The sequence below is a fragment of the Scaptodrosophila lebanonensis genome, unplaced genomic scaffold (assembly GCF_003285725.1).
Source record: "Scaptodrosophila lebanonensis strain 11010-0011.00,11010-0021.00 unplaced genomic scaffold, SlebRS2 tig00001410-arrow-pilon, whole genome shotgun sequence".
Classification (NCBI taxonomy): Eukaryota; Metazoa; Arthropoda; class Insecta; order Diptera; family Drosophilidae; genus Scaptodrosophila; species Scaptodrosophila lebanonensis.
In genome coordinates this window covers 518647-530978 of record NW_022060738.1, presented here as the reverse complement: position 1 = coordinate 530978, position 12332 = coordinate 518647, and the positions used below count along the sequence as shown (strand labels likewise).

Genomic DNA, 12332 nt, shown 5'->3' with positions numbered 1-12332 from the left:
GAAGAGGGGGCAACAGGCAATGAAACATGAGCTGGTTGAGTTCTTTTTCTTTGTTTGAACTCATGAACAATCATATGAGGAGGCCAAAATTTAGGGTCACAAATAATAGGAAACAGTTCAACAGAGATGCTAATTTTGATGGACGCTATTTCGCAAGGTTCAGAAAAATTAAATTTTGAAATTAAAACACCAGCAGAGGTTTTGCTAGCGATATAAGTTTTAATGAACTCGCAAGTCGTATCAGCGGATCACCTCGATACAAACACTTGTTTTCGAGGGACCACAACATTAACTTCAATTGGAGAAGGCAGAGGGGAGCCATCAAATATATTAGGGGAAGCTGACAGAGATAGAACTGGAGAACAAATCTCATAATCTCTCACGGTTGAGCCAGAAGGGATTGATGGGGGAACATTTAAAAATTGCGAATTCAACCGGCGTTTTGCTGGAGACTCAAATTTATACTTCCTTAGCAAGTCAATACCCAAATCAAAATCGCTGGCAAGTTTTTTTTGCAATCTTGTGCAATTTTACAAATTGGGCTTTCACGCTGTTATACAAACGTAAAAAATTGCATATTAATACATACCAGGCATGACCATTGCAATCCGCCGCAACCATTTTTGGCCTTAGCAACTATCTTGTCGTGGTCACGACCGGTAAACCCTGCACACTTAATATGCATCATATTGTCACACAACCAGCAGCTAATATACTGCGGTTGAGCAACATCAGAAGCATCCTAAATAGTGAAACATTTTTTGCAGCAAGCCATATGCAAAAATAAATATTAAAGTCCCACTGTGGCTAAAAACGGTGTAATGTACAAGATAAACAGACTGAAAACACGAGAGAGGCTACTGGCAGCAAAAAGCAAAAGCTCTAGCACAAGAAATGTTAGAGAGCGAAACACATTAAAGTGCGTGAGCGCGATGCAGAAAAAGAATAAAGCACCAGCAAACTCACACACTCAACTGTGTTAAAGAAAGGGTGCACGAAAACGAGTGTAGAAAACAAGGGCACAAGCACCAAAAACAGCCGTGACGCTGCTTAATAAAAATGAGTATAACACACAAAATTGCAGGGCACAACTGATAACACAAAACTCGGGCTCACCGCTAGGGCAACAAATTTCTACAAATTAGGCTGATAGATTTAGATAGATAGATTTATCGCGAAAAATAATAAAGTTCAGGAGCGCACAAGAAACACGACTGACTCTCTCAACAGAAATTCTCGTTGTACCCGAGTATGACCGTACAAAAAATGCATGTATGTATGCACATATTTATGTATTTGTGCGTGCATGTGTTGTTTGCAATTATGAGCAAACATGTGTATATGTATGTATTTTAAATAAAGAGGTACAGAATGAAAACAAAAGATATTTATTTATTTGTATATTATGATATTGAGCATGATTTTATTATTTAACAAGAAAGGAATGCTAAAGTCGAGCAGGCTCAACTCTTAAATACCCTGTACCACCCCACAAAAAAGTAATTAAATTAATTTAATTAAATTAATTAATTAATTTAATTTAATTATTTAACTAAATTAATTTAATTAATTAACTAAATTAAATATAAAATATTTCATGCATGCATAGATACATTTACATTTACATCAGAATCGTGCCTTATGCGTGTTTGTGTACTTGTACATATGTATGTATGTGTGCATTGGGCCTGGTTATATGGCTATAACTTTCTTTCCGATCATTCTTTCATAATGAAACTTGGTATACGGATATATAATTACTAACCTAATGTGACTACCAAATTTTAGTTCAAAATTCCAAGAATTACGGGAGTTATAGAAAATCGTTAATAGGGGGGGAGTGGGGGGGGTGGATCAGAAAAAATGAACAAACTCGTCCTTTCTCGGTCTCAGGAGAATCTGTATACCAAGTTTGGTTATTCTAGCTCTTATACTTTCGGAGATCCTTGCGTTCATACAGACAGACAGACGGACAGACGGACAGACAGACGGACAGACAGACGGACAGACGGACAGACGGACATGGCTATATCGACTCGGCTTGTCATGCTGATCAAGAATATATATACTTTGTGGGGTCTACCAAGCCTCCTTCTGTGTGTTCCATGTGCACTCGCACAAAACTAATATACCCTTGTACCCTTTGGGTACAGGGTATAAAAAAGGAACTCAAATATCTTAAAATAAAAAAATTAATATAATTTAAAATAGCATAACTTTTTTTAATTTAAATAAAAAGGAAGGTATTTGTTTTCGCTAATAGTTTTGTTGGAATCTTTAATTTATATGCATATATTTACTTGTATATGAAGTATCTATTGAACTAATAGCCGAAAAATCAATAGAAAATGCAAGTGCACGCGCCGATATTATTGGTCATTTTTGTCATGCGGGCATTATTTAAATACGACGTCCGATCATTGCTTGCAGACAGACAAAAAGTTTCGGTCACCACCGCTCATTCTGAGTTTTTGCAGTTGTGAGTCGAACTGACTAGTTTGTGAGCGTTCGTCAATCATTGCTTGTCATTATACCCAAAATGAAATAATATGGGTAAATACTCGAGTATGACCGAAAATGTAATACTTGTTGCAGTTCTCTGGTGAGCACCAATAAGTGGTTTTAGAAAATTAGAATTCCGATTAACTTTAAACTTGGTTTATGTATTTACTCTGAAAAAGAATACAAGATATACTGCGTTGTATTTTTGTAACTTTTTATTAAAGAGTGGAAGAAATAATTGTGATATACAAGTAAAAATGTATGTGTGTATGCTTATGTAATGTTGTGCAGTTTTATAAGTTTACCAAATAACTTTGCCAAATTGTACAGCTTTTAATTCTAGAAATTACTTGCCATGATTTATACCTATCATACTCAGCGGTGCCACAGAAATGTCTTCCGCCCAAGTTTCGCTTCAACACCAATTCTCAATGCCACAGAAATCGCTTTTGGACCGTTTCAAATCTTGTTTGCTTTGCTAGGAGTTTCGATTGAAAACACTAACAAAGACATTTTTCCAAATAAAAATAATCATTGGAATATAAACCTTATCGTTTTTCTGAACAATCTACATCAAAAATATTTTGCATAACCCACGTAAATATTATTGAAAAAGCAAATTACTAAATGTATACTTAAAACACCAGCATTCACACACAGCATCCAAAACAACCGCACAATAGAGATAACCCATTGGACCAAATAGAACATTACATTTTTCGAACATTACAATTTGTTGAGTTAAGTCTAAAGATTTTTCTTTTTTAAGCTTTCTTTATTTATCGGATCTTCTCTCTAGGAGACTTACGATAAGTAGTAAAATCTTAATCTAATACAGTTATTTAATTAATTACAATTAAATATTTTTTTTTACGGGCCTAACTGTTATTGCTGGGTGGGGAGGTCTCTTCGCCGGAGTCGTGTATGGCTAGCCTGACAAGTTAAATTCTGTGCAAGTCTGTTCGGATGGTTCCGAAGCTTAAGCTGGCACTTTGCTTTCACCTTGGCGATTTCATCTTTAACAGATTCCACATTTAAATCTTCGCGGATATTATCACTTCTTATGTACCTCGGTGCCCCAGTGATGGTTCTCAGTATCTTCGATTGAGCTCTTTCGATTAACTCTAAATTACTAATGGAAGCGTTTCCCCATAGTTCAGAGCCATATGTCCAAACTGGTTTGAGAACAGCATTGTACAAAAGTACTTTGTACTTCAGTTTTAGTCGTGAACGGACGTTTATCAGCCAATGTAGATTAATAGCTTTTAGTTTTAGTTGATCTCTCTTCTTTTTGATGTGCTCACGCCAAGTAAGCCGTCTATCCAAATGGACACCAAGGTATGATACTTCGGTTTCTTGTGGAATATTGATGTTGTTTAGCGACAATGGAGGGCAGGTTTGTTTGTTTAGGATAAAGGTGACATGTTTGCACTTTTGCTCGTTTATATGTATACGCCAGTCTGCTAGCCATTCTTGTATGGCCACGAGATGATGATGAAAGTTCTGTAGCTTGTGATGGTTCTCAGTATCTTCGATTGAGCTCTTTCGATTAACTCTAAATTACTAATGGAAGCGTTTCCCCATAGTTCAGAGCCATATGTCCAAACTGGTTTGAGAACAGCATTGTACAAAAGTACTTTGTACTTCAGTTTTAGTCGTGAACGGACGTTTATCAGCCAATGTAGATTAATAGCTTTTAGTTTTAGTTGATCTCTCTTCTTTTTGATGTGCTCACGCCAAGTAAGCCGTCTATCCAAATGGACACCAAGGTATGATACTTCGGTTTCTTGTGGAATATTGATGTTGTTTAGCGACAATGGAGGGCAGGTTTGTTTGTTTAGGGTAAAGGTGACATGTTTGCACTTTTGCTCGTTTATATGTATACGCCAGTCTGCTAGCCATTCTTGTATGGCCACGAGATGATGATGAAAGTTCTGTAGCTCTTTTTGGGCACTTGGAGCGACTTAGGATGGCAGTATCATCAGCAAATGTCGAAATTGTTGTACGACTGTTTGTCGGTATATCTGCGCTCCCTTGAGGTACGCCAGCTTCAATTGGATGGTATTCGGAGAGGAAATCTTTGCATCTAACTGCGAAACTTCTTTGCTGTAGGTATGACTCCAGTATTTTGTGGATGTTCTGTGGAAGTAATATTTTGATTTTGTGAACTAAGCCATCCAGCCAAACGCGGTCGAAGGCTTGGGCGACATCCAGAAAAACAACGGAGCAATACTCTCGATTTTCAAATGCTTTTCGTATCTCAGAGGTTAGTCGATTGACTTGTTCAATGGTTCCATATTTTTCGCAAAAACCAAATTGGTGATTTGATTGATGTAGGTGCTGCTTGATGCGATTCAGGAGTAGTTTTTCGAATGACTTCGATAGGCATGGCAGGGGACTGATAGGTCTATATGATGATGGCTGAAACTTGTCCCTTCCAGCTTTATGGATCATTTTGATGACCGATTTTCTCCATTGTTGAAGAAAATAGCCCCATTTCATCATGCTGTTGAAAATAATGGTGAGAAGATATACAAACAAAATGTATGTACATTTTTGTACTTCCTGAATTAAATTTTAAATGCTAGTTTTTCGCAATTCAAAACATAGATCGTCACAATAGTACGCAGTTTTAGACCAATTTATGCATACCGCGTAGAATTCCAAACGATGTTATAAAAAATGTATAATAAATGTAATTTTTAATAAGCAACATTCTTTTGTGGGATCAGATGCGCGTCTTAAACATTTGTGTTGTATTTTTTGAACAATTAATTGGCGTTTCCGGAAATGCTCGCGGTCTAATATTGCAATAATAATGAAAATGGCATATTTGTTTTATATTTAACATAGTCCGTTACAGAATTTAAACACAATTAGTCGGTCAAATGTACTCGTCGACAATCAGCTGTTGCTGGCAGCTGAGTGCGTTACAGGATTTTTACAGAATTGGTCAGTCACATGTGAGCGTTGACAGTCAGCTGTCAGCGGTTGCCCCCCCTCTAAAAAAAATGTCGCAATATGAAGTCGAACACACATTCATTATTACGGCGCACTATTTCGCCTTAAAATTGAACTGAGTTGGATTTGTTGAATTGTTTTTAATAATCATATGCATAAATGCATAGTGCATTATTTAATGAAAATGTATTGGTCCTCCTTTGGGAAAAGCTGCGTACGCCCCTAACGGACTGCACATACACGGTCCTCTGCGTACGTTTTAAACAGTAAAGAGAAACAAAATAAAACCCATGCATGTACATATGTATACAAGTATGTATGTATGTACAGGTTACGCCATCTTTTATGTCAGTATGTAGATATTGAATAACTTTGTCATTAGTGAACCGATTGACTTGAGTAGACCAGTGCTGAAAACCTCAGTTCAAGAAATTGTACAGAACCAAATTAAATAAAACAAGTAACAAAGCTAAAGTCGAGTGTCCCGACTTTGAAATACTCTGTACATATGTTTACAATAAATATAGAAAATAAAAAAAATGAGAAAATTAAAAAAAATTTGATCGATTTTACCTTTCTCGGTATTCGAACTCACGTAAAGGGTATATAATTGCACATTTACATAGCAATTGCGTCTGTGTGAGTGTATGTACATATGTTTATGCGCGTCTATTTGCAGTCAACTAAACAGCAACATCAACAACAGCCGCGGGCAGCGCTTGGGCAGCGCTGCAACAGCAAATATATTTATGGATATAACTTCTTGTTAAATCGGTCTATCATAGTGAAACTCGGCATACGGACACATAATAATTAACTGGGGGTAATTTTAGTTCGAAATTCCAAGAATAACGGGAGTTAGAGAAAATCGCAATTGCGGGGTAGAGGGGGGAGGGAGGGAAATTCCAAAATATGAGTTTTCTGCGTATTCACGTAAGGCATCTTGGACTAAAATTGGGTGTTCCTAGGTCTTATAGTCTCCGAGATATAGGCGATTATACGAATGGAAATTCGGGAAAACCCCCATAGGGGGGAAGTGGAGGGGAAAATCAAAAAAAATAAAACAAAATTTGGTGTCTCTAGCTCTTATAGTCTCTGAAATCTAGGTGATCATACGGACGGATGGACGGACAGACAGACAGACAGGGCTAGATCGACTCGTCTCGTCTTGCTGATCAAGAATATATATACTTTGTGGGGTTTGCCACGCCTCCTTCTGCCTGTTACATTTTTCAGTTCGCGCAAACCCAATATTCTCTTGTACATTTCATGTACAGAGTATATCTCATACTTGAAAATCGGTTGTTTATTTTCAAGGATATTCAATGTTTGCAAACCGACATAAAAGATGGCGCACCCTGTACATCATATGTATGTTTGTCTGTAGATATGGTATGAATGTACATTCATAAGTATGTATGTATGTACATTCATATATGTACATATATGTTTGAAAATATACAGTGGACCATCGAACACTGTTGTTTAATTGTAATAAATAGTGTTCTATGGTTTTAAATCAGAAATTAAATTTTAAAACGAAAAGCAACAACAGCTACTGTACATTTGGACGTCGTCATCATGCCCTTAAAACAAAATCTTATTGCCTAACGATGATCACCCGTTTTACACACTGGCCGGAAGCCATTCCATTGAAATTCCAATCGAAACAGTAGCACGCGCATTTTGTGCTGGCTGGATTGCACGCTTTGGATCACCCAAGACAATCACAACAGATCAAGGCACCCAATTCGTGTCGGCAATATTTAAGGAACTAGCAAAATTGGTAGGCAGCAAGCATATCCACACGACCACCTATCACCCACAATCCAACGGTCTTATTGAAAAGTGGCACCGGCCTTTTAAAGCAGCCTTAATGTGTCACTCCGATGTTCCGTGGTCACAACTTTTGCCAACAGTTTTTCTCGGTTTGCGCAATTGTTTTAAGCAAGACCTACAATCTTCAGTAGCGGAAATGTTATATGAGACACCAGTTAGCCTTCCCAATGAATTTTTTTAAGGCAACGACACACCACCAGAATCAACATTGTTCGTTAATGAATTTCGGGAACACATGGGAAAAATTCGGCCAACTCCCCCTGCTCATCACGTTATTACCAAAATGTTCTTAATCAAAGGCTTCACCGACTGCACGCATGTTTTGGTACCAACTGACGTCGTCAAGCACCGGCCATAGCTCCTAAATAATGTAAGTACCATTTCAACCTTTATGTAAAAGTGTTTTCTAATAGAAAACAAGATAGAACGCTGCAGTCGAGCAAGCCCGACAGTAAAATACCTTGTACGCAAAAAAGGAAAATTAAAAAAAAGTATTAAAAAAAATTTAATTAATTTAATTAATTAATTAAATTAAATATAAACAAGTAAAAAAGCTAAAGTCGGGTGTCCCGACTTTGAAATACTCTATACATATGTGTAGAATAATTATGCGTGTATGTGTGTGTTTATGTGTGTCTGTAACAACAATAACAGCTGCGGGCACTACTTGGTCTTATGTACGTATATGGCTATAACTTCCTGTTAAATCGGCCGATCATGATGAAACTTGGCATTTGGACTTATAATAACTAAATGGAGGTATTTGCCAAGTTTGAAATTCCTAGAATTACGGGAGTTACGATTTGCATGGGAGAGGTGGGAGGGAGGGAAATGCCAAAATACACATGTTCTGTATTCACATAAGGCATCTTTGACTAAAACTTGGTCTCCCTAGGTCTTATAGTCTCCGAGATATAGGCGATTATACGAATGGAAAATAGGGAAACCCCCCATAGGGGGGAAGTGGGGGAAAATCAGCAAAACCACAAACACGTCCTTTCTTGGACTTAGGAGAATCTGGATACCAAATGTGGTTAATCTACCTCTTATACTCTGAGATCCTTGCGTTCATACAGACGGACGGACGGACAGACAGACGGACATGGCTATATGGACGTGTCTTGTCATCCTGATCAGGATATATACTTTGTAGGGTCTGCCACGCCTACTTCTGTGTGTTACATACATTCGCACAAAACTAATATACCCTTTCACACTTTGGGTACAGGGTATAATAAAGTCTTAGTAAGTTAACCCTTTAAAACATACTACTATTCAAAAATTTATCCTTTAGGTATATGATAATCAAAAATATTCTACGTCCAACAAAATTATCCCACTACATTTAAAAAAGTACTGGTAAGTCGGTCCTTATCATGATTTCTGTTATAATATGCTTTATAGCAGCTTTTTACTGTTAGCTGTTATACGATGTCAGTTAAGCTCCTTCAAAAGCTCTTCTCAAACGACACGCGCAGGCTCCATCATTTGCTCATAGGCTTTTTAATATTGCTCTGGAAAATAGCAGTCGTCGCAGCTTCTGTTTCCGATTCGGTTCGGTATCCAGTTCGAGCGTAAAGTCTAAATGAAATATTTGTATTACATATGTATGTATATGGGAGAAATTTTCATTATTTGTAATTTATGCAGTGCAGACAGTGTGTTTGTTTCATTCTCATTTAAAAGACGTAATGAATGCACGTACGAAATTGACACGCTTTTAACAATAAAAATGTTTTATAAAGCCGGTTGCATATCGTGAAATGCAGTAATGCTTTCATAATTAAAGTTAGATGTGTGTGATGGCTAACAAATATTATGAATTTTCAAAATAAAAGCAAAAAAATGCATAATTAGTAAATATAAGCGCTCTTTAATGGAAATATTACACATTATGTCCGTGTGTATGTTCTCATTAAACTCCTCCCCCCACTATCCTCACTCTCTCTCTCGCTGTGTTGTCTCCAAAAAGTTCTCAATGCGGCTTGGACCCTGAATACTTTGTAAATTAACGTACCTATGTACATTTATATGTTTAAATCATGGAACATAAACATAAAACTAAATATTAGAAAAGGGGTATTTACACTTTATTTATGTTAAAGTGAAAAGTACTTGGTATACTAAAGTATTTATGTTCTTTGGCCCCAGTACAGGGCAAATAAGATGAAAAATGATATTCAAAAATATAATTCCTGAATTGTCTCGAGTTCTTAAATATCCACTACTAATTTCAGAAAAACAGATTTAATAAAAAAACAAGAAAGGAATGCTAAAGTCGAGCAGGCTCAACTCTTAAATACCCTGTACCACCCCACAAAAAAGTAATTAAATTAATTTAATTAAATTAATTAATTAATTTAATTTAATTATTTAACTAAATTAATTTAATTAATTAACTAAATTAAATATAAAATATTTCATGCATGCATAGATACATTTACATTTACATCAGAATCGTGCCTTATGCGTGTTTGTGTACTTGTACATATGTATGTATGTGTGCATTGGGCCTGGTTATATGGCTATAACTTTCTTTCCGATCATTCTTTCATAATGAAACTTGGTATACGGATATATAATTACTAACCTAATGTGACTACCAAATTTTAGTTCAAAATTCCAAGAATTACGGGAGTTATAGAAAATCGTTAATAGGGGGGGAGTGGGGGGGTGGATCAGAAAAAATGAACAAACTCGTCCTTTCTCGGTCTCAGGAGAATCTGTATACCAAGTTTGGTTATTCTAGCTCTTATACTTTCGGAGATCCTTGCGTTCATACAGACAGACAGACGGACAGACGGACAGACGGACAGACAGACGGACAGACAGACGGACAGACGGACAGACGGACATGGCTATATCGACTCGGCTTGTCATGCTGATCAAGAATATATATACTTTGTGGGGTCTACCAAGCCTCCTTCTGTGTGTTCCATGTGCACTCGCACAAAACTAATATACCCTTGTACCCTTTGGGTACAGGGTATAACAAATTTTTGAAATATTGATAATATTTTCAATGAACTAAAGTAAAAGTATGTACTATATAACATACTACAAATATAGTAATATGTAAATTGATGAAATTTTTTCTTTGAATAAATGAAACAAGCGGTTTAACCGTACTAGTACAGTGCGGACTTACTCGTAGACAAAAGAAACAAGTAAACAAGTGGAGAATCAAAAGTCGGGTGTTCTGACTTTGAAATACTCTGTACATACATACATACATATGTGTAGAATAATAATGCGTGCATGTGTGTGTTTGTGTGTGTTTGTGTGAGTCTGTGTATGTCTCTTGTGTGCGTGCAAAGCAGTAACAACAACAACAGCTGCGGGCACTGCTTGGTCATATATACATATGCCTATAACTTCCTGTTAAATCGGCCTATCATTATTAAACTTTCATTCATTTAAAAACGTGCATCAGTAAAAATGAACAAACTCAGGAGAATCTGGATACCAAGTTTGGTTATTCTAGTCCTTATACTTTTTGAGATCCTTGAGATCCACTTTCGTTAAACATTCTATATCAGAATGTTAGGGGTATTGTGTCCAAGCTCAGTAGTTTATTTCTTAGTAGTTTTTCGTTCGCATCTGATATTATTGCGTTCTCAGAGACGTGGTTAAATCCCACGATTTCTGATAACGAAATTTTATCAGATAATTTTTGTATCTTTCGACGAGATCGTCCGGCTCGACGTGGCGGAGGCGTACTGATTGCAGTCAATTCCTCCTATCGGTCGGAAATAATTGATGTAAATGTACCTAATGATGTTGAATTTGTTGCTGTAGGAGTATCTTTTCCGTCTTTTGCACTATACATCTCTTGTTCTTATATACCTCCCTCTTCTGATATACAGGTTTATATGGAACATATAACCTATATAAAACGAATCTCTAATCTCCTACGTGACAGTGACGCGTTCGTTGTGGTAGGTGATTTTAATTTGCCTAACATTGAATGGTCATTCTTCAATCAGTCTAATTATTATTATTTTTTTTTTGTTTTTGATCGATATATAGTAAGTATTTATTTATTTTTATTTATTTATTTATTAACCTTATCCTAGCGTTACAAGTATCGGTTACTTTTAAATTATTACGCTAGTCATTACAATTTAATCATAGTTTTAGTTTTCACATTTCATCATTTTCATTATTCTTTATTATTATATATTTTTAATTGAATAGTTTAATAGTTTTATACTTAATCTAAATTGCCTACTGAACTAAGTGTGTCGTTAAAATTATAATTTTTGGTAACGTTTATTTAGTTAATGTTTTGTAAGTGTGCTAGAATCTTAACTCTAAAGTGCGTCTCGCTGCTAATTGTTTTTAGGTTATGCGGAAGATCATTCCACAGACGAACAGCAGAAATAAAGAAATGTTTTTCCGAGATTGCTAATTTAAATTTAGTGCAAACTATGTTGTTCGTTCTTCTTGATGTCGTGAAAGCAATTTTGTCGTGCAGATAATTTGGTTCCTTACGTGCAATAATTTTGTGCAAGAAGATTAGGGTTCTAAGCTTAATCCAGGAGTCAAGGGTCAGATTGAATATTTTATTGGTGTATGTCGTTATTGAATCTCTTCTTTGAATGTTGAAAATGTACCGTGCTATGCTATTAAAGGCTACTTTTAATTTGTTTTGACTTACTGCATCGCAGTATCCAAAAAGTTCAATCACATAAAATAGCAAAGGTGTCAGGCATGTTTTGGCAATAAGGAGCTTTAGTTTTACAGGAAGAAAATTCTGCGTCAAAGACAGACGCTTTAGTGCGCTATATAATCTACCTACTGCCTTATTGACATGGTCACACCAAGTTAATGTTTGGTTTATATTTATTCCCAGGTTTATTGCCTGCTCTACATACGTAATGGGCTCATTGTTGAGGCGTACTTGCTCAAGATTGAGTGTGTTTATTTTTTTTTTTATATATTACTAAACATTTTGACTTTTTAGGGTTGACCTCCAATCCGTTAATATTTGCCCATTTGCTGATTTTGAAGAGATCATCATTGCAGAC

General features: G+C 36.2%; 1 protein-coding gene across 1 annotated transcript in view; it reads left to right on the top strand.

Annotated features, from left to right (window-relative positions):
• The first annotated feature begins 7602 nt into the window (after positions 1-7602).
• Positions 7603-12332, top strand: part of LOC115630731 (Down syndrome cell adhesion molecule-like protein Dscam2) — a 307894-nt gene continuing 303164 nt past the window's right edge. Inside the window, exon 1 of the mRNA XM_030527385.1 lies at positions 7603-7672. The gene's annotated coding sequence lies outside the window, so the exon portion shown is untranslated. The remainder of the gene's footprint in view (positions 7673-12332) is intronic.